This window comes from Stenella coeruleoalba (genome assembly GCF_951394435.1).
Source record: "Stenella coeruleoalba genome assembly, chromosome: 4".
Taxonomy (NCBI): domain Eukaryota; kingdom Metazoa; phylum Chordata; class Mammalia; order Artiodactyla; family Delphinidae; genus Stenella; species Stenella coeruleoalba.
Genome location: NC_137149.1, coordinates 66,399,449 through 66,423,716, shown reverse-complemented (window position 1 = coordinate 66,423,716; position 24,268 = coordinate 66,399,449). Strand labels below are relative to the sequence as shown.

Here is a 24,268-nt window from a genome sequence, read left to right as displayed (position 1 = left end):
TACGATGATTCACACTTTACTCCACCTCCCCCCAGCAGTTGACACGTATGCTTATTTGATTTAATTTTATTTTTTTGTTCTCTGCAATGGCTTGTCTCCATTAATTATACACTAAGCCCATTTCTCCCCACACTAGCTGCAACATTTCAGTGTTCTCATCACAAAATGTCAAACTCAAAATGTATTCTGTAATTCAAAGATATGAATTATTGCATGGTCCTCTGAGCTCTGTAATGAAATGTGTTTGTAGTGTTTCTTATTACACCGAAACTTGGCTTTTTCCATTATCTTTCTTTTTACTGATAAATTACAAAAGCAATACATGCTCTGGTCTACACATCGATTGCTGAAGCCAAAGAAGGTGTTCTCTCCCACTATTGTTTTTCTTAAATGCACTCTAGATTTTAAGAGTTTCATTCAAATGTTAAGTCTGATTCAATCAATACTCTGTCTCTTTTCCTTCCTTAATAAAAATAAAATACGGCAATACTATCTTAAAGGAATATTGTAGGGAATCCTTTTTCTATGAGCTTTCTGAAAATAAGTACATGAATAGGATATTTGCAAAAGAAAAACACAAGTGTCCAAGAAACACAAGAAACAACGTTCACCTTTACTGTGGTAGGGGAGGAAAGATTCCTTTTCCTACTAGCCTCCTAGGTTCTCCAGCTGGGGCTCTATAATTGGCCGAACAAAGACAGATTAATAGGAGAAAAGCATAAAAGTTTATTTAATATAAATTTTACCTGACATGGGAACCTTCATAAGGAAATGAAAATCCAAAGAAATGGTTAAACCTGAGCGTTTTAATACGAGGTCTGATGAAGGAAGTCATGGAAAGATATGATAGGACAAAGGGTGATGAGCTAAGGTAATAAACTGGGAGAAACTTAGCAAGGCTGTGTGTTCACATTCCTATTGGTGTACCTCATCTTTGGAGATACGGGTATTCGTTTCCTCCAGTATAGGGAGGGCACCACTCACAAGAGGGTTTTATGGCCTGCTCAGGGGAGAAGGGGAAGGTCAGAGAGTCCTTCCAGGACGTGCAGTTTTCTTATATTCTTTCAAGTTAAAATATTAAGTATGCCATATTTTGGGGCAGTATGTTCTGAACCCCATCACTACCAAATAAATACTAATATAACCAGCATCTATCTATTGCTTCCTGTATACAAGGTCTGTTCTAGGAGCCTTGCATGTATTGATTCTTTTTTTTTTTTTTTTTTTGCGGTACGCGGGCCTCTCACTGTTGTGGCCTCTCCCATTGCAGAGCACAGGCTCCGGACGCACAGGTTCAGCGGCCATGGCTTACGGGCCCAGCTGCTCCGCGGCAGGCGGGATCCTCCCGGACCGGGGCACGAACCCGCGTCCCCTGCATCGGCAGGCGGACTCCCAACCACTACGCCACCAGGGAAGCCCCGTACCTTCAGTTTTGACAACACCAATGGACACTTTTCAAACCTGATATAACTAGAACTATTAACCTCGTATAACTAGAACTATTCAATACAGTTTACTACCCACTTCTCGAAACACGCTGAGGTTTTTTCCCCCTTCTGTAACATGGTCCCCTATTCTTTGTAAGTATTAGATTTCCTCTCTGTTCAGAACCCAGCCTCTTTGGTTCTCATCTGCATTCTCCCCATCAGTGATCACATCCAACCCCATTGCTCTTCATATCTCCAGCCAAAATCTCTCCCCTTGACTTCCCTTGAAGTCTTCCAAGCACCTAGATTTACCATATGCCTAAAATGAACTCCTGACATTTATATACACACCCCAAATATTCTCCTCCTCAAGTCATTGCAGTTCCATAAGCTACACATCCATCTACTTGCTCGTTCAAAAGAATGTCATTCGTGAACTTCTCATCCCTTATCTAATCCATTATCCTTTCCTATGAATTGTCCCTCTAAAATACTGGTTCTCAATCAGGGAGATTTTGCCCTCCAAGGGATATTTGGCAAAGGGATACCTGCTTTGTCTGTAGACATTTTTGGTTTTCACAGTAGGGGTGGAGGGAGATTGGGGATCAGAGAGTGCTACTGGCAGATGAATAGGCCAGGGATCCTGCTAAATATCCTACAATGAACAAGAAGCTCCAACAAAGAATCACGTAGCTCAAAATGTCAATAGGGTTCAGGTTTAAAACTCTGCCCTTAATTATGTCATGAATGTGTCCAATTCTCTCAATCTCTATTGCCAGTACCATGGTCCAATGCATGACCCTCTCTGGCTTTCTTCCTTCCGTGATCTCCTAAGTAGTCTCTCACCTCCTTCACTCTGGCCCCCTACCCCCTCAATCTTTTCTCGGAAAAGATTACTTTTCAGACTAATCTTTATAAAATATAAATCTGAACCTGTCAGAACCCTACCACCACCATAACACCCTTCAATGGTTTCTCCGCTGCACCTAGAATAACAGCCCAACTTCTAATCAAGCCCTGGGTCCTTGCTCACCTTTCCAACTTCACCAAGCACATCACTCTCCCATCACTCAATCTGCCTAAAGCAAACCATGCTTCTTTCTCTTCCTTAACACACCAGGCCCTCTGCTTCTTCAAGACCTTTGCCTACAGTTTTCTTCCTCTCACTCTTTGCCTGTCCAAGCCCCACTCAATGTTCTCATGCTCATATAAACATCACTTCACATTAAGCCTCTCCTCTAAAGCTCCATGATTCTCTGATGGCACGCCTTCTTTCCATTCATGATGCTTGGAACAACTTATATTTTTTTGCATTTTTTTAAACTTTTTATCTTATATTGGAGTATAGCCGATTAACAATATTATGATAGTTTCAGGTGCACAGCAATGTGACTCGGCCATATATATACATGTATCCATTCTCCCCCAAACTCCCCTCCTATCCAGGCTGTTATAATTATATTTTTGTGTGTTTATTATTTAGTGTCTGTCTCCCTGTATAGACTATAAGTGCTTTAAGGTCAAGGAACAAAAGAATGAGAGGAACTGTAAAAACTCTGGGATCCTGGGATATGTGGTCTGAGCAGTTTAGACACAAGGATAGAGGAATTAAAGCAATCTTCACTTTCTTCCTTCACACTTCTGTTTAGGTCTCATGCTATTTTCAGTGAGTTTGTAAGCTTTATCATGGGAGAACAGCACATCTCCCAGTGACTTCTGACAGTGGAGGTTCATATGGAATGTACCTAACCTCACCCACATCTTTCCATCTCTAATTGAAGTATCCTCAACTCCTCTCTCCTACCACAGTGATGGGCATCTTTAAAGCAGTAGCGTGATGGCTTGTACAAACACTCAAAAACTATTTCTCCCCCTCCTCATTCTCAGCTTGTCCCATATTTCATTGAGAACGAAGAAATGACCACAATGAAATTCCATTCGTTTTCCAACAAATCTACCTGCATCTCTACCTACCCTGCCTTCTCTATTGTTACAGTGAACAAACTCTTCCTGCCAATGCCAAGGCCAGCTCTTCTGAATCCTATTCCTGACTGCCTTCTCAAAGACCCTGGTAACCATGACCTCTTTCTGCTGGATCATTCTCAAACATGCTCTGCTATTCCCTTCCTTTAAAAGGAAAACACACACGCGTGCGCACAAGCACACACAAGAAACCCTCACTTAAATGTATGTTCCATTTGCAGCAAACTCACGAGATTTCTCTACAGTTGCTAACACCTCTTTCTCACCTTTCATTCTCTCCTCCACTTACTATTATCAAAGTCAGTAACATTCTCCATCTTACCAAACCTAATGGACTTCTGGGTCATCACTTGTATGACTTCTCAGGAGTATTTGGCATAGTTGCCTATTCTCTTATTCTTAAAGCACTTTCCTCTCTTAGGGTCTGGATCATAATATTCTTCTTGTTCTCTTTTACCTCACTGGATGCTCCTTTTCAGTTTATTCTGCAAGATTCTCTTTTTCTGCTCAACTTTTAAATATTGGAGTTCCCAAGGGAGGGTTTGGTATCCAGGCTGTCCTCTCCAGCCTATCTGCAGTCTCTCCATAGGTTATATCATTTATTCAGATGGCTTTAAATACCACATATATGCTCTCAACTCAGTGGAGTCCAGACTTGTATATCCAACTGCTTTCTTGACAACACCATCAGAATGTTTAATTTGTATCTCAGAACAAAACTCTTTTACAGATGTAGAAAATAAACTTACAGTTACAGGGGGTGGGGGATAAACTGGAAGATTGGGAGTGACATATACACACTACTATATATAAAATAGATAACTAATAAGGACCTACTGTATAGCACAGGGAACTCTACTCAATACTCTGTAATGATTTATATGGGGAAAAAAATCTGAAAAAGAGTGGATATATGTATATGTATAACTGCTTCACTTTGCTGTACACCCAAAATTAACACATTGTAAATCAACTATACCCCAATAAAAATTTTTTTAAAAAACCCAAAACTCTGGCTCTCTCCACCCCAAATGTGTTCTTCCTCCAATCTTCCCACCTCAGTAAATTGTTCCACCATTCACCTAACTGCTCATTCCATAAACCTAGAAGCTATCTTTTATTCCTTTCTTGCACTCATGTCCCATATCCAATCCAACAGCAGCCCTGTCAAACTACCCCTTCAAAATCTACCCCAAATGTGTCCATTTTTTACCATCTTCATTGCTGCCACCTTAGTCCAAGCCAATCTTATCTCCCATCTGGACCATAAAATAATTTCCTCTCCACAATCCATTCTGTACCATTCTGTAAACAGCAGAGTTCTGTTTGTTTTTTTACTTGAATTTGATCCTGCCATTTTCCTGATTGAAATAAGTGAAAGTGTTGGTGTAATGGTGAGCAGTGGTCACATTCTGAATACATTTTAAAGGCATAGATGGCAGGACTGCTATTGGATGGGAAGTGCTTCCCATTACCCTTAGAATAATATCCAAGCTCTTGGTCAGGGTTCAAAATCCCTGAATGAACTGGCTTCTATCCACCTCTTCAATCTTATTCCACACTGCTCTCTCCCTCCATCACCCAGTTCAATCCACACTGACCCTAGCTCTCTTCATGAAAATGCAAGCCTCTGAGCCTCTGTATTTGCTCTTCTTTCCGCGTGGGAAGCTCTGTCTCCAAATCTTTGCATATCACTCTGGCGTTGGCTCAGATGTCATTTTGCATAAGCCTTTCCTTTACCACCCAAGCAGAAGTAGGTCCCCAGTCAGTGACATCTCACACTGTTAGTATGTTTATAGAACTTATTTTTGCTTCATACTTTGTTAATTTTTGTCTCCTTGTTAATAATGGGGGAAGAACTTGACTTAACTTGTTCCCTGCAGTATCTTCCTTGAGTGTAGAAAAGTGCCTGACACCTAGAAGATGCTCAATAAACACATGTTGTGCTATTAAGTTAGTAAGTTTAAGAGAATATTTTAATGTCATCTTTGTTGAGGATGCAGGTTAGCTGTTCTTCTTGTCATCTGCTGAGGGTATTCACTGGTGCGAATAAGTCATTTAATGATTGAATTTCACATTTAACAATTGCAGGCAGAAGTGATGTTCATTTGTAGCTGGGACTTTGCTAAACTTAATCTCAACTGCCTCAGACGGACAGATTCCCCTGTGCAGTGATGAACAGAACCATAAAGCACCCAAAATAGGAAATGGAGTCCTTGATGTCAAAAGTAATGGTGATTATATGAGAGATAAAACTCTAATATCTATACGTGAGAGAGATTAGGCCAATGTGAAATGCAGCCGCATTATACTACTTGCTTTACACTTCCATACATACCCCAACACAAGGTCTAAGACCCTCTGTGAAATAATGTATTGTTTTCATTTGATAACTGCTAGTGGCGACGATGACCAATATTTTACATATACCCATCAGGTCTAAACCAAATATAACAGAATGAAAGAAATTCAGAAGGATGTTTTAATTTAATTTAGTGACTGATTAGAGCCTACTTATATAACTAGTATAATTAATGGTAGCTTCGTGGCTACATTTCAGCTGAGTGAAGAATTTAGTAAGCTCTTCTCTAGGATTGGCAATAAATTTAAAATGTCAGCTTTTCTTTTGCTGAAATGCGTTGAGGGAGCCATGAACAATCCGAAGTACTTTGTGTTCTCTGTCAAGTGAAAGGACAAGTATGTACTGCTTCCTGTAGCACAACTTCTCAAATGCCACTGTGAAAAATATCCTTTTTTAAAAATTTCATTTGAAGTTAGTTAATAACAAGGCCCCCAGTCAAAGTCCAGCAGAGCAATCACCTGAGACTGTGTCCTTTGTCACAGCATTGAGAATGTGCCAAAGATGAAAAGTTTTTCTCTGAGTCTCAGTGCTCCCTGGGCATGTCAGGACTACTAAGTCAAATCAGCACATTACCAAAGTGAAAGGACAATCATGGTGTCCTAGTCCAGAACAGATGGCAAAGAGCAAGGGCTATTGGGTTCCTCTACACAGTCTGAGAGGAATATAGAAGTATGGGTTACAGGAGCTAATGCACAAACAAAATGCATAGGCTCATGAAACCCTGGGGACAAAATGCTTTTCTTACTGGGTAGGTGTGAGACGTAGAAAACTGCAGCCTGGGGCCAATGAGAGCCAAAACCACTCGCAAGAGAAGAAACCCTTCCAGGCCAGTTCTCGCATGTCTCCACAGTAGTCTGGGATGATCAAAGCCTGCCCTTCCACTATAGAAATCAGCAACATGAGTTCCAGTCGCCCTGGTGAAAGCATTGCAAAATCTCTGCTGGGTGAAGAGTAGATGTGAGTAGATGTGAGCTACCTGGACGAACTGGAAAATCTACTCCTCCAACCCCTCTTCCCTCAAACTCCTAGACTGCTAGCTTCCAACCTAAAAAGATACCATGTTTTTCCAAAGCTAGTTCTTCTCTTTGTTGTTTTTTAATAATTTTTATTGTATTTATTTTTTTAGATCTAATATTTTTATTGAAATATATTTGGCATACAAGATTGTATAAATTTAAGGTGTACAGCACAATAATTTGACACATTTATATATTGTAATGTGACTGCCATTGTAGCAATAATTAGCTACACTATAACATGACACTTCTATAACATAACATTATCATTTCCTTTTAGTGGCTGGAATACTTAAGATCTAGTCTCTTAGTAAGTTTGAGGATTATAATATAACAGTGTTGGTTATATTCACTGTACTGTGCATTAGATCTCTAGATTTACTACTCATAGGTCTGTACCCTGTTTAAGGGTTGTTTATGTTGTTTAAACATCTGTCCTATCCCATTTATTATTGTCTCTAATAAATGAAATAGAGACTAAGAAAACAATAGGAAAGATCAATGAAATTAAAGCCTGGTTCTTTGAAAAGATAAAATCGATAAATCTTTAGCTAGACTCATCAAGAAAAAAGGGAAGGGCCCAAATCAATAAAATCAGAAATGAAAAAGGAGAAGTTACAAGTGACACTACAGAAATACAAGGAACATAAGAGACTACTACGAGCAACTATATGTCAATAAAATGGACAACCTAGAAGAAATGGACAAATTTTTAGAAAGGTACAATCTCCCTAGACTGAACCAGGAAGAAATAGAAAATATGAACATACCAATTACCAGGACTGAAATTGAATCAGTAATTTAAAAACACTCAACCAGCAAAAGGCCAGGATCAGATGACTTCACAGGTGAATTCTACCAAACATTTAGAGAAGGGTTAACACCTATCCCTCTGAAACTATTCCAAAAAATTGCAGAGGAAGGGACACTTCCAAACTCATTCTATGAGGCCATCACCCTGATACCAAAACCAGACAAAGATACTACAAAAAAAGAAAATTACAGACCAATATCACTCATGAATATAGATGCAAAAATCCTCAACAAAATGCTAACAAACTGACTCCAACAGTACATTAAAAGGATCATACACCATGATCAAGTAGGATTTATCCCAGGAATGCAAGGATTTTTCAATATACGCAAATCAATCGGTGTAATATACCACATTAACAAACTGAAGAATAAAAACCGTAATTATCATCTCAATAGATGCTCAATAGAAAAAGCTTTTGATAAAATTCAACATCCATTTATGGTAAAAACTCTTCAGAAAGTAGGCACAGAGGAAACACACCTCAACATAATAAAGGCCATACATGACAAACCCACAGCTAACATCATATTCAATAGTCATTATTGTCTTTTTGAAAAAGAGGGGCAAAAAAACCCTCTCAAACCAGGAGGGTAACTAAGTACTATTTAAATGTGCTTGCTTTGGATACCAAGGGGGGAAAAGGGGGGTGGGATGAATTGGGAGATCGGGATGAACATATATACACTACTATGTATAAAGCGATAATCAATGAGAACCTACTGTATAGCACAAGGAACTCTACTCAATGCTCTGTAGTGACCTAAATGGGAAGAAAATCCAAAAAAGAGGGGGATATATGTATACATATAGCTGATTCACTTTGCTATACAGCAGAAACTAACACAACATTGTAAAGCAACTATACTCCTATAAAAATTAATTAAAAGAAAAAGTCCAAAGGTGCCCAACTCATTTGGGGGTTAGTATCATTTTGCTATCAAAATCAGATAGTACAGAAGAAAAGAAAATTAGAAGCTCATTTAACTGATCGCAAAAAAAATTTATATTATAAGCATTTACATAGGTTTTATTATGTCAGGAACTTGCCTAAGCCCTGAACATATGTAATTCAAAGACAACTCCTTGACTATTATCTCCATGTTACTGATAAGGAATTCAGGCATAGAAGGGTCATATGGCTTCCCCAAGGTCATACCGCCAGCTAATTGAATCCAACAGTTCATTTGGAAAAAAAGGACCCCAAAATTGACATCATGCTCAAATGAGGTTAATCCCAGAAGCGCAAAATTAGTTACACTCCATGAAACTCATCAATGCCATTTATCTTATTAGTAGAGTGGAAAAAAGTTATATCATTATTTAAATGAGGCAAAGAGATTTTAATAAAGTTCAGGACCTATTTATCTTTTTCAAAAATCTTAGCAAACTAAGGCTAGAAGAGAACTCCCTCTCACTGGTAAACCTTATATACCAAAATCTTATAGCAAACACTACAGTTAGTGGAAAAACACAGATAGCATACCCTCCAAATTATAGAACCATACCCAATAAATGACAACTGATTGATACAGTACTAGAAGTCCTACCAATACTAAAAGGAAAGAAAAATAATTAAGAAAAAGAGAAAAATGATCACTATTTGCACTAGATGTTACCATCTCCTAATAAAACCACAGAATTATCACCAAATGAAGCAATTAGAAATAAGAAAGTTCAGAAATTTACCTGAAAATAACAACTTAAAAAATCAATAGCACTAACTTACCCCAGCAATAACCAACTAGAAAACATTACAATAGCAAAAAAAAGAAAAGGAAAAAAGCTATAAAATATCTAGTAATGAATTTAACCAAGGACACACAACATGAACACATAAGAACACATGGTATGGAGAAAACGTAAAAACCCTAATAAAGGGTATACTAGTTGATTTACAAAATTAAATAGACATTTTATTCTCTTAGGTAAGATGACTTAACATTACAAAGATATTCACTATTCCTAATTATTCTATAAATTCAATGTAATACCAATCACATTTCCAGTTGGATTTTTAAAGAATTAAATAAATTAATTTTATTATTTAATAGGAAGCCAAACTTTAAAAAGATGAAAAAAAGAAGGGCAAGCTGCCAGATATAAATACATACTTTTAACTCCTAATAATAAAAAAAAATATTGTCGTAAGAACAATCATATGGACCAAAAAAACACAATAGAAAGTTCAGGGATAAACCATGTAGAGGGGACGCTTTTATATAAGATAAGGATAGCATCACAAATTCATGGGGAAACAATGAATTATTTAGTAAAATGGTTTGCAAAAAGTGAATCCCAGCTTAACCCTACACACCAAAGGAATCTACGAAGGAGTAAATATCTAAAGGTGAAGAATAAAACTAGAAAGCTGATAGAATAAAATGTGGAATAGCTACAGATCTGAGGCGAAGGAAGGATTGTTTAAACAAAACTTTGAAAGCACAAACAAAGAAAAAGGAGTAATTAAGTTGCTTACGTCAAAGTGAAGAATTTCTGGTCAATAAAAGATACTATGGATAAAGTTAATATATAGCTGACAGAATGGAAGAAGATATTTGCAAAGTGTAAAACCAACCAGGGATTAATGTTTAGAATATACAAGAAACACCTACAAATGTATAGTGAAAGGCAACAACCCAAATAGAAAAATCAGTCGGAAATATGAATATCCAATATAGAAGAAACTCAAGATGCTGACAAACAGATGACAAATCAAAACAACTGGCAATTACAGAAATACAAGTTAAGTGATTGTAGGCTGGCAAAAATTGGAAAGCTGAATAATGCTAACTATCGGCAGAGATGTTGTTAAATATGAATCTTTGTCCACTGCTGGTGAAAATACAGACCAGTGCAAACTTCCTGGAGAGCAACTGGGCACTAGTCAAAATAAAGGCATGTCGCATATGACCCAGAAATACTGTACCTGGGTGTATGTCCAAAAGACAGTCTCACAAAGTCCCTGAAGACACGGACAGAGTTGTTCATGACAACCCTAGAAATGATGCCAGAGTTTCCCACAGGCTGTGTGACCAACAGAGAAGGCAGTTGGGCTTGAGCTATCTTGGCAGGACCCCACTCAAGAGCTCAGTTCACCTGTGACAGAATCCCACCAATAAGAGGCTAAAAGATGGCTTCTTTTGGCCAGAGTCAAGGGGGAGTGGAAAGAGAAGGGCCAGACTGGAGCTTACAGTGCAGGGAAATGTGCAGTGTCATTCTCCAAAGCCTCCCCCCCCAAACCTATATGTGTGTCCCATGAGGAGTCAGTGTTTGGTCACCCACCATGGAAAGGACATTGATTGTAAATTACTGTTAGTCAGAAAAGCAGCAAAAGAAGGACATCACTGCTGACCAATTAAGGTAACTACCTCCTCTCCCTCTTCCTCCTCCTCCTTTAATGAAATGGAGAAACTGAACTTTAAGGAGAGTTTGGAGAGGAGGTATCTCAGAGCTATATCATACCCACCATCCTTGAAGCAACCAGGGCCAAGATAAAGTCCCCCTTAGGGAGGGGAGAAAATGAGGCAGTTGAAAGAGAGTCTTTATAATGCTTTTCAGCTTTACAGTGTCCTTTCTCTACAGACCCTATGGTCTGAACATTGTTTCTCACCGCTCCCCAAAAATTAATATGTTGAAATCCGAACACCACAGGCAATGGTATTAAGAGGTGGGATCTTTGGGAGGTGATTAGGTCTTGAGGGCAGAGCACTCATAAATAGGTCACAAGGGCAGAGACCTCATAAATAGGTTTAGTGCCTTTAGAAAAGAGTCCCCAGAGAGCTTGCTTGTCCCTTCCATCACGTGAGGTTACAAGAAGTCTGGCCTTCACCCAACCATTTGGGCACCCTGATCCCAGACTTCCAGCCTCCAGAATTACCAGGAAAAAATTTCTGTTGTTTATAAGCTACCACCTAATCTGTAGTGTTTTGTTATAGCAGCCCAAACAGACTAAGACAGACCCCAAAGGAAAAGGGAAGTCAGGGCCAAAATATAGCTGAAGCTGCCTCAACAAGATGCTAGAAATAGGAATTAGTTTAATTTTTCTTTATTTATATCCTACATAATTACAAAAATCATTTAAGCAGAACCGAAACTATTTAACTTTGTTCTGCTGCCCAACATTTCAAATGACACCCCCCATCCTGCAACTGGAGAATCAGCATCATTGTATAGAGGGTACACTCAGGCCAACAACCTGAGCTGGCCCGTCCAATAACGTGTTCAATCACAGTGGCTCCCAAAAGATGGGAATGAAAGCATTTTATCAGACCACAGCACACAAGTTTGCCTCCTATCGTGGCTGGACCTCGGCTCTCTAAAAGGACTAGGATGAAGAGGAGAATGACAAGCAAGACTGTAAGTTCCTCAAATGTCTTCCACTTGCAGGTCCTAGAGGACACAATTATTGATCTCAGAGCTTGAAATGGAAATCGATGGTTTTTAAATGCTAGAGAAAATAAGGGAATTAAAATAAGGAAAAAAATCTTGTAAAAAGTATAAGCCATTAAATAATGGAAAATGTTCATTTTCATCATCTATACCTGTGTGCTCAAAGACAAAATGAGTTGCAACCAAAAAGAGTCAGTCTTATTTCTTCAGAATAGGCTTCATGTTTCACAAAAGCCATGAGTTACTGTTTTCAAGTCTCAAAAAATCTCTTTAACACCTAGACTGCAACAAAATTGAGCATGTGTTTTTGAACCCTAATTAGTTCTTGGTTATATATACCCAGCTATGGGTTGTCAAACTGCTTGATTTGGGACCTGATATCAAAATATCACTTCCTATTACCTTGATTGTGTGCCAGATGTTCCAGCTTTAGATGCCCTTGGGAGTTGGTTATTAATGTCGTTGTTATTACTGAATGCAAAAGAATATCCTAATATCTTTAAATATTAAGTTTTGCCCTGAAATAAGATAAGCATATGCAAGTATGATGATTTGGGGCTGAGAAATTAAACAAAGTAATAGAGAAGTAAAGGAAAGATGTCCCTGATACAGTCAATTGTTAATGAACCCATGGATGGCATAGTTGCTTCTCCTATGAACAAGTAAGATTTCACAACATAACAATAAATATCAGGTCAGTTCACTGCTTTTGCTTTCATTAGAATCCCCACATCATGGAGGAACATTTTCTTGTTAATGCTAAAGCTCTCAAAAGCAGGACTGGGTATAAAATCTCTTCCACTTCTTAGTATTACTAATGAAGTTGGTTGTCATTTTGTTTATTATACTCGTTCAGTTTTATATTAGAAAGAGAAAATGACATTTAAGAGATTAATTGAGTTCAGGGCAAAAGATATCTTATATCTGATGTTTTTGAAGGTCTAAATAGAAATAAAAATGTCTGTCAAACCATGTTTCTGAATTTTTATAAGACTATAATTATACACATAGTTAATAACCCCCTTAGGCAGCATGCGTCAGAAAACATTGAAGACTTAGATTATTATGATTAGCATAATAATTAGGTCGTTCATCAGGAAAAACTATGAATAATTCATTTTAATTAAGTAACTGATATAACAGCAAATCAACCATCAGTGCCAGAGCCTAGTAAGTCACCAGTAAAACTAACTTCTGTACAAGATAATAAATTAAAAATTTGTTCCATTACTAAAAAAATCACCAAAAATTTTTCCTGGACTTTGCATGTTTGCCAGTTAGTAGGTATTGCCCACGTATGTGAAACACTTTGCTGCTGCATAATTTGAAAACTAGAAAGAAGTATTAGATATTAAAGATATGAGAGGAAAATGTGCCTCTCTTCCAGATAATAAATGTTACCATTGTATTGCTTTCCTTCTGGCTATTCCAGGTGACTAAACTTTGGAATTAAGTGTAGAAATATATATTATACAGGGAAGAAACAGTCCATGGAGAAAACAGGGGGCTGAAACCAACTATTCCAGTCCATAAATGCTGGTATAAATTATTCTGAAAAAGAACAAAAGATTCTGTCTCCACATCCAGTTTATAAAGCCTGTTAAGACCCTGGGATTCAGAACAATCTATTATTAAATATTCTGCTGCTTCTTCTGGTTTACCCAGAAGGAAAAAAGCCCAAGAGGTAGAATCATTTTTCGGACGAGAGATAAAGATCAATTTAAAGATTTTAATAAGTGATCAATATTAAGATGCAGGGATACATAACACATGAAGGCCTATCTAACTTATGAAAGTTTTAATTTTAGGATGCCATATCCTTTAAATCAAAGTGTGTTTCAATTTTTTTTCTTATAATCTATAAGATTATAGATCGTCAAGTAGACTCCAGAATTTGGAAAGACCAAATAAAGCCTTATTTTAGTGTAAGAGTAACTAAAAGCCTTAGGGAATATGATGAAGTTCATTGGAACATGGGAACTTGGGGACTGTTTTCTGTGCTGAGCAGAGGACAGGTCAGATGAATAACCATTTTGCTCCAATACAAACTGCCTGACCCATCCCCTAATTAACCCTCTGGCCATAGCCCTGACCTCAGAAATGCCACTGCTGTAATACTGAATGGGGTTTAGAGTGGCAATGACCACTGACAAGTAATCCAGCAGTTTGCACATCAGCCAAGAAACACTGCAGTTGAACATCTGCATCCCACCAATCTTCAAGACCGTCAGGACACGAACCCGGGAGCCATCTTTGACTCCTTCCTCTAAACTTCCTGTCCAACTGGCCTGCCTGTACTATGTATTCGATCTACAAACATCTTTCCATGCTCTCCACAGTCACGGCTGTCATCGGCACTACTTTCATTCATGCACTAATCATCTCTTAGTTGTAATAAAATAGTCTCCTGTTGGCTTTTGTGCCCTCCTATGTGCCCCGCTCCAACACAAGTCTGATCACAGCAATCTATTACTTAAAGTATTTCAATCATTCCTAATTTCTTTGCTTACATTTGGTGACTACTAACTTTTCCAGCACTTGCCTTACCAACCCCATAGTTGACTCAATTCTTGCAGAGCTTAGAACATGTCATGCTCTCATCTCTGAATCTATACGCATATATCCTGGGTTCAGTCAAATTGAATATTTCTTCCCTGTAGCTACTACTTCAAGGCTAGATAGCATTTGATTGTAATTCATACTTAAACAGAAGTCCCGAGATACTATGGTACCAGGGCTGGCCTTGTTTACCCCATCTCCTAATTTCCTGTTGTCTACAGTGCTAGCTATTCACAACAATGAATTTTGTTCCTCTGAATAAAGGTAAGGGAATTCACCCACCCAGATCAGCCCAGAATCCAAGCTAGTATAAGATGAGATGACTTAGCACTAAGAGTAAACCAGATAGGGATTTTCTGAAATCAGCAGGTAGGCCTCCCTAAAAATAAATGGACCATTGTCCTAAAGGAAATGCCCAATACTTTCCATTACTTCACTCAGGAACAAAATTAAGATCCCATAGTGACTTTCATTTCTTACATTTTTATAACTCCTTGGGGCAATTAAGGACAGATTTTTCCCTAGCCTATTACTCATAAATACCCGTAAAAGAGGAAGCTAGCATAATTTTCCCCAAGAAAAGGAATTTTTAACAAATGACCTCAAATACTGAATAACTCACTTTCTGCACTAGAGTGACTTAAGTGATCAATTTCCCAGAAGGAACCCACTGGCCTAGCTTGTGCAAAAGGAAGCATCAATATTAAGAACTCATGTTAATTTGTGTGTGTGTGATAAAAGTATTATATTATTAATCAGAAAGTTTTTATGCATTAAAGATAACTACAGTGTTTACAGATGAAATTATATATGCCTGGGGTTTGCTTTAAAATAATGCAATGGGGGAGGGGGCAAACAAACAAAATAAGATTGGCCATAAGCTTGATTATTTTTAAGCTAAGTGATTAAAACACGACAGTTAATTATACTAGTCTCTTCTGCTGCATAAGTTTTTAAAAATTATAACAAAAATCTTTCTAAAAAAATGAATTTTTATAGCCAGTTCATCCTACTTGTTCCTATAAAAGGAGAAAACGATTACAAGGAGTGCCAAGAGTGGTTCAGGGCTCCTTTGGGAGATTTTTCTGAGGTTTCCTTTAACATGACTCCACTCTCTCTACTTGAAATCATCACCTCTCCCCCTCGCTGCCCCAACCACCTTCCCTAACTCCTTTTTATTCCTCAAGGCTTAGTTTAGGCATGGCCCTCTTGGAAAGCCTGATCTTATGTTTTCCTCCTTCCCAAGTCAGGGTAAAGTGTCCCTAATACCTGCTTTCATAGCATCCCATGTTTCTTTTATTGGGGCTCTTATTACACTAAATTGTACCTATTTGCTTACTTGTCTGTCTCCTCCACCAGAATCTACAACAGAATCCAAACTTTCTGAAGATAGGAAACATCTAATTTATCTTAGGAAAGGATCTTAAAACACACACTATTTGCTTTACTTTTATACCATTTTTCTCCCACTGTTCTCTGGATTTAATCACTTGCCTGATGATCTTTCTTACTTTGAGAATCTATCATCATGTGGAGAGACCAGGAATGAAAAATTTTATTTCGAATCCAGCAAGTCCTTAATCTTTTGTTTCCTCTAAATTATGCTTGAAAAATGAACTGCTTCTTTTTTTAAATCATCTCCCTCTATTTGTATTTTATGAAAGGCAATGAGATGACGGAAGTTGGCATTGTCACAGTTCTGCCTGGAAATCTTAGCTAGATCACGGGGTTCATCAGTTATATTTGCTATTTTCCATATTACTGCAGGGTACAGTGCTAATAAACTTTCTTCTATTATATGACAAGTGTCTCTTTTCTTACAACTTCCAATAACATTTTCTCTCTAATCTCTCACCAACAGGCTATTTGAGGCCCTTTTAGCTACTGCTAACGTGGTCCTCATGGCTCTTAAGATTTTATTAACATCTCCCCAAGTTTACCCACCATCAAGTCCACGTTTCACTGTTTTTTATGGTAGTGTCCCATTTCCAAATACCCAAATGTGTTCTTGTTACCTATCATTTCGTAACAACTCACCCTAAAACAGTGGACCTTCTTTGATGAGAGCTGATGAAAGTTAAATCACATCCTCGGTTCATAGCATATCACCATCATTTGTCCTAGTGAGGCTTTCTCTTATTTATATTACTTACTAATTTATTTACTTATTTGTTTTTATCCCCCTCTTAGTACTCTACCTGTGCTCCCAGGCAACTCTTACAATGTGCTTATACTAACACAATGAGCTGAATCATCAATCAGGCTCACAAAACCCATGTCTTACCAAGCACCAAGCTTTACTAATGTTTAGTCAAGTTTACACAAAGGAGCCGCATCATAAATCCCTTTTTCACATTAGGATGCATTTTGGGTTCAGAGCAAGAAGCACAATGGGCAATACAAAATGGCACAAGGAAGCCCTTTACTTCTGTGCTTCTCTCAACCTTTATACTTTCTGGTTATGTAGTAAGAAGGTCTATGTGATTAACTTCCATTATCCAGCCCAGCTATGGCTCATAAAGCCATGAACTGAAGACTAGTTTATAATAAATAATCCAGACAGACGAGGTACATCCTGCTATAAAAATTCCTTAGGTAAGAAATCAGAACATGGCACCTCCTGGAAGATTTTCAGTTACCTTCCAATTAGTAAATTCCATCAATTTGCTAACAAAGGGGTCTGGGTAAGGTCAGAGCTACCTCAGGCAAGGAGAGAGGAACCAAGTTTTAGACCTGTTTATTAATCCTTTACTGGTGTTTACAGTTTATCTCTTATTTTGATGCATTTTCGAAGCATGTGTATTGTTTTGTGAGCATGTACAAACGTATATACGTTTGTATTCAATATTTATTTGTGTTGCATATTTACATCAAAATTCTGTTTCTTACTGGTTTCTTTTAGTCCCGTGTCTTAGGATCCATCCACATTGCTACGTGAACACCTAATCCATTGCTTCTAACTGCTGCATACTATTCCATTTGGTTTATCCCCTCTCCTAATGATGGACAGCCAGCTTGTCTCACTTCCTTAGTGGCAGAAATAATGCTGCAGTCAATATTTTTAGATATGAGAACCTCATTAGGATATTTAATCCAGTGCATTACTCTTGGGCCATGTGGAACAAATATACTTAGTTTATTAAATACCGCCACCTCCAAAGTAAATACACTCAGACTATACTCCCACCAGGGCATGAAGATCCCTATATCCCCACATTCCTGCCAACATATGCCATTATCCAACTGACTGGGGGTAATAATTACAACAGAGATGACGCATTTTGTTTGGGATCCTCTAATTACCAGCTATGATGAGTATTTTGACATACACTGTTACCTTGACCATACTTGTTACCTTTTGGAATTTCCTCTTCTCTAAATTGTGTATTCATACCCCTTACGCATCTTGCAAATTGTAGTTAAAATGGCACATTCCCAACTCATTTCCTCTCAACTGGATTCAAACTGTCCATGGACACTCGAATATGACACAAAAGGGAAGTGTAATGAAGGGGCAGTCAGAGTGGCAAGAGCTAGTGGTCCTCACTAATTGCAATAAAAATAACTTAGTCTTGCAAATTTCACTAAAACATACAACAGTGTGAGTATCTTGGGAGGGCCCCTCCCAAAGCAAGTAAGGAGCCCCGAAGCCTAAGCTTTGTTTGCTTCACAATAAATCCACCTGGGGTCCCATGTATACATGGGTCCAATCTGAGCCCTCTATTTGGTTCTACTGATTTACTGGTCTGTTCTTGCACCACACTAGGGCAACACTAGGTTTATAACTATGTCTTTGTTTGCTAGAATTTTATCAATAAGCAAGTATTAATTTATTTTATGTTTTTAAAATATCACTGAAAATTTCTTAGAATCCCAGATAACATTTCCACATTTTCTTTTTTATTCAAATTGTATCTACCCCCATCACCCACCACCTACCCCCTCACTGCCTAACGGAATCCTCTGACCAACAGGAGTTCCCACCTTTAGAATATGTCACTCATCTCCATGTTCCTAGGGATATTATTCCCTGTAGTTTTCATTATTTTTTATCAATGGTAGTATCTAGCTAATAAGACATTGCTCAGAAACACTCAGTCTATCCCCTTTCAGATTAATGAATTAACTCATGCATCCATTTATTCAGTAACTAGTTCTTAAGTGCCTACAATATGTTTAAATGTTATGAATTCAACAACAACAAAAAGCATACGTTAACCCTCATGGAGTTTAATTTTTACCATAAATCACTTCCTTTACCAAGAAGAAAATAGAGAGTATATGGGGGATACATAAGTAGTTTCTTCCTTCCTCTTACAGTGTATTCAATAAAGTTATTAATAATAATATGCCTCTTTCTGATATCCACGACTGTAAATTTCTAGACACTGCAATGCATCAGCGGTGGTTTCTGCAAAAACAAAGACTTTGTTCCCTTTTCCATAGGTCAGCTCACCGCTCTATACCACTACAGCTGTATATACAGTGTATATCAAAGTCATGCAAAATGTTGAGTGTTCTTTTTAATGCCCTCAATATATGCAGTGCTGACTTAGATACTATCTTATTGGACTACAGTTCTTTCCCACTGTTCATGCCTGTTTCCCTCAGGACACTGGGAAGAGACATAATTTCATAAGCCATTCTCCTACTGAGGAAGATCAGCGTACCCTAAGGAAAAAAGAGCATATTTTCACAGTAAGGTGGAAAATGAGTGCATTTTTCTTTTGAACCAGTGGCGGTGGCGGTGGGAGTGGTTGTTTTCCTAATGTAGAATTCATGACATCACTTACTTACAGATAAATTCAAGCATGTCAAGTTTGGCAGATTCTTTCCAGAGACTAGCTTATCTCTCTAGCCTCATTGTCGGCCTCTCCTGCACTGTAATTTGCACTTGGCAAAGTTCCCAAAATAGAACATGCTGTTTCATACATCAGCATTTTTAGTTTCACTGTGACTTCTACCTGGAATGTGTTTCCAGCAATTATTTCTTCACCTGCCTCCACCCCTCATGCAAAACACAGTCCCAGAAGTGTCTCTTCTCCAATCACATAATGCTCCTCTCTCCTGAGACCCGCATACCCTGAGTATCCCAGTATCGTAACACTTAAATTAGTCTTTCGAAATGATCTATTTACATGCCTGTCCAGCCTGCCTACAAGTTTCTCAAAAGCACAGGACTGTGTCATTCTCCCCTTTATAGACCCAGCTACTACCCCAGTCCTTGCCATACAGCATGCAGTCAACAAATACTGAACAGAGCCCAACTCAACTAAAATATCAATAACTTTTTGGAACAGCGCTTTGAGCTTATGCAATCATAATTACCCCCAGAATGAACCCTGTGGGTAAACAAAATAGCCAGCTTCCAACATAAGAAACTTGAAGAGCAGGGAAGGCAAATAATCACTGGTGAACTTTGGTTAAATTCCCTCCTTACCCTTTTAATTAAAAATTTTTAAATGCCAATTAGTATACTGAGCATGGAGCACATTAGTAACTATTAACCCACTCCTTGATAATACAATATTATAATGCATGGCTTAGCAAAGTGGTTTTTAACTTAGCTCTTTGAGTTGGGGTGGGGATCATTTTGTGCTTATTTTTTGGTGCACATTTTACGTTGTGATTTTTTTTTCCTCCAAATAAAGCATGAGTATAAAAATCGATAAATGAAACAGATAAAAGTGAGTGAGGTAGCTGAGGATGGATGGAGGGATGAGGGAAACTGAGACAGAGCCTTAGGATCCCTACTGCTCCTTGGAGCTCACGGTGACAACCATGTGTAGGCAGCAAGCAGTCTTTGAGTGAAGCACAAAAGAACTAAGCTTGCTGTGCACTGCCTCTCTTCCTTCATCCCTCCTCACTGCATGATCACTTATTTTAATTCTCTTTTTTTTTTTTTGAGTTGGGCAAGTAGATTCTGAAACTACCAACTTCATCTGTATTCAGAAGGATCAAGTTTCCATTGCTTCTAGGATTCTGGGGTGACTCGAGAACGGTAAAGAGGTGGAAAGAAAAAAAATGGCAGTGGAGGGCGTGATATATAATGTGATATATAATTACCTGCCTCACATGCTTTATTATGCTTCATTATCTTTATTATTATTTAACATATATTGTATGAAAAGTGCTACAGAGCAGCATTGCTCAATTTTTAATGTGCATGGGAAGCACCTGGGATCTTGTTAAAACAAAGGTTCCGACTCAGTAAGTCAGGAGCAAAATAGGAGAGTCTAACAAGCTCCCAGGTGATGCCAATTCTGCTGGTCCACAGATTGCGCTTTGAGAGGCACTAAAGGATGCCAAAAAATGGATGAGAAATAGTCTCTAATTCTCACGGAGTTCACAGTCTCATAGGAGGTACAGACCGTAACTGTAAGAACTCAAATAAGAAGCAGCAAAGGGTGAGTACTGAAAAGGATGCTGAACACCAGGCAGCCTTGAGGTTTTAGCAGAACACATGCAACATGGGCTGTTCTCAGAATCTCATGTCAAGTGCTTTAAGAAAGTAACATAAAAGAAATGAGGACCCAGTCGGGAGGTCCCAAAAGAAATTAAATATGTTCTCCCTTTTCTGATCCCTTTCTTGCTAGTTTTCTTAGTGAAGTGGGAGAATGCTGACTTTGTTTACTACCAACATACTTCTGCTTTCTTGTTGCAGAGAGCAGTAAAGGAAGATGGACCCCAGACAATGCTAGCTTCCTCATGGTTTCCAAAAACAGCCTCCTAGACTAGGTAAGTATTTATCCCAGCAGAGATGTCACCTTGCAGAGACAAAAACTGAGCCTGTTATCAAACAGACTAGCCCACTCTTAAGTGTAGGTGTCCAGGTGTCAAGCTGAAAGGAAGACAAATGCAGCTTTGCCCCCCACACACAGCCAAGAACTGCTTTGGAAAACTCTGTGGTGTGTGACACGTTGCTTTTCTATACTGTCACATTTTAACAGGTTAACAGTATCAAAGCTAAACTTTCAAAACTCAGTTTTACAGGCTTGGGTATCTTTGCAATGAAATCACAAGATCACAGTGTTGAACTGCAATGTGGATCCCATCCTGTGAGTGTGTATCAGGGTTTCACTCTCAGAACATCGACTTCTAGGAAACACACAGTAGCCCAACCAACCTGTAGCCAAGCAGCGAACAAACAATCCTCTTGCTAAGGAGTCTGCTCCGAATTTCATCGAGATCCGACTATTTCTCAGAAAGAACATTCTGTCTCAGTGTTGTTCACTCGTCTTTTGTCCCAAACCGATGACAGTGTGGTAACGGGCTGCGTTCTGTAAAACGAAACACACACGGTTTGGAAGAACATCAGGCTTTAGGCTTTAGTCAGTGTCCCTAAGTTCAGGGTTCTCATCCATAAAACAAGGATAATGAAATCTACTAGTTACCTAACAGCATATTGTGAGAATTTAAGGAAGCAAATGTATGTGAAAGAACTGTAGAAACTACAAAATAATAATGTAATAGCATCATAGCTCATAAGCAATTGTCTTAATAAGTAGTAAAACAGTTGATTTCCATTATAAAAGTTGAAGGCCCAGATCCTTCTTTCCACTAGACTGGAACTGCAAGGGGGAAAAAAATTTAGCCAAACACTCTTTCCTGGGACTTCTACCCTTGAAGAATTGGTGCAAGGCTTTAAAAAATGGTGAGGCCCCATTCATTTAGAAGCAGCATTCTCATCTGACTGTTCCTGTCTTGAGAAATTTCCTTTAGTTCTTGTTTCCTTGCTCCACTCGAAACCATTGATTTCCTCCTATTTCAAGATGTGGTTCTCCAATCTTTGTTTGCCAGTAAATTTCCTTTTTTGCCTAAGCTGACCAACGTTTGTTTCTTTGCAATCAAAAAAAAACTTCGCTAACTGATATACCAAGCCAGGATCTCAACCCAGGACAGCCCAAAATCCAAAGCCCATGTACTAAACCAATAAATTATACTGTCTCTTAAAAAGTCACATTAAGTATTAAAATGTACAGTGCTTCTCTTATCCAACCTGCAGCTGTATTAATCTATGATCCACCCATTAGTTCATATGGTAACTTCTGACTTCTAAAAGCAAATGTGAAAATTATTTCTTATGTGATAATTCAGAAATTATCTTAAGTGCCATGGATTTAAGGGGAATCATTGAGTCATTTGAGAAACTGAACTGTAGAGCTGATAGGAACCTATGAGATCATTTTCACCTAACTTTGTATAAACAGAAGTATCATAACAATTTCATGAAAACAGCATCTGGCAGACTTAAACATTCTTCTTTCAATTGGTATAGAAGCAACTACCCCACTGCTTAGATGCAATGTATTACAGACAAGTCTCACCAAGTACAAACTGTAAACACAGACTACAAAGACAAAATTTATCTTTCTCAGCTTTGTTTCAAATTTAAGAAATATCCAGGCTCTGCTAAGTGAGCAAGCCTATTACTCCAGTGGCCCCTTGAGTAGTCTAAGCAATCATCCTGGACATCAAACAGCAGGAAGCTTTTGGAAAGAAAAAAGGAAAAAAGGTTCAGCCACAGTTTAATTTCCTCTCTAATTGCCAAGGAATATATTCACTGAGCTCCTTGGGAAAGGAACTTTCTTCCACTCTCTCAACACTTTTCTGTTGGTACTAGATGAAAAAGAGACACAACAAATTGACGTGGGCCCTTAGATTCACAATTTTCTGAAGAAGGGCTTGCAATGGGCATGTGCTGCGTGTGAGAGGAGTGGAGGGAACCAGAGCAATGGGTTCCTGCATGTGTCTGGACCTGTTACCACTCACCCCAACGTATGGCCAGTTTTCCATGAAAGAGAAAAAAGGCATGTCGACTGAAAAAAATGCACAACCCGAAAGTTGAGAATCATGTTTTATTCGGTGGACTTGCTGAGGACATAAGCCTGGAAGACAGCCTCTCAGCTTGCTCTGAGGGACTGCTCCTAAGAAGTATGAGAGGAGCCAGGATATATATAGGAGTTTTTGCAAAAAAAAACCAGGTAGTCGGAACATCAGAAGATTACTGCTAAAGAAAACCAGACATCTCAAGTTAATGAATTTAGCGCTTTTCTATATATAGGAAGATGCAAGAGTCTGGCCTCATTGAAATCAATCCTTTGATATGATATATCTGGCCTTGATATCAAAGGCAAGTATCCTGTTTTTCTCCATCCTGAATCCCTTCAAGGTGCACAGTCGTGGGCGGCTACAGTGGCTGATGGCTTGATGACTGCAATATCCTTTGTTTACTGATATGGCAGGTGACATTTCCACATGCAAAACAAATAAATCACATTGGATTGTATATTTAGGATAAATGATATTTTCAAAATTCCCTGCAACATGCAAAAACCACTCACATTTATTAAAAATCATTCTCCCCACTCCAGGGTTGAAAGATTCTTGCATTTAGCAGGTACTTTTTTTTGGCACTTTGAGGAACTATGTTCAGCAGGTATTGAGCTCAAATCAATACCTCACTTACTGTGAAGTTCCAAGCTGCAGGATCATCACATAAAACACAATAGGGTCCTTCTAGTAATAGGACCCAATCTTGTTGAATGTGCACAAGTGGAAACCACAGAACACTGAATTTCTTCAAATGTAAGATGCTATCAGCATGCAGGTTTTATAAATTTAAGTTTTAGCAAAGTAAATAAAGACAAATTGATCACATAATTTGATGACTCATTTTTATTGAATATGTGACTGTTTGGAATCATATAAATAT

General features: G+C 38.3%; 1 protein-coding gene across 5 annotated transcripts in view; it reads right to left on the bottom strand.

Moving 5' to 3' along the window:
• GRXCR1 (glutaredoxin and cysteine rich domain containing 1) overlaps positions 1-24,268 on the bottom strand; it is a gene marked incomplete at its 5' end in the record, with an annotated part of 298,880 nt that overhangs the window by 182,360 nt on the left and 92,252 nt on the right. For all 5 annotated transcript variants that reach the window (XR_013828191.1, XR_013828192.1, XR_013828193.1 and 2 more), the window contains one exon: positions 21,680-21,833. The remainder of the gene's footprint in view (positions 1-21,679; positions 21,834-24,268) is intronic.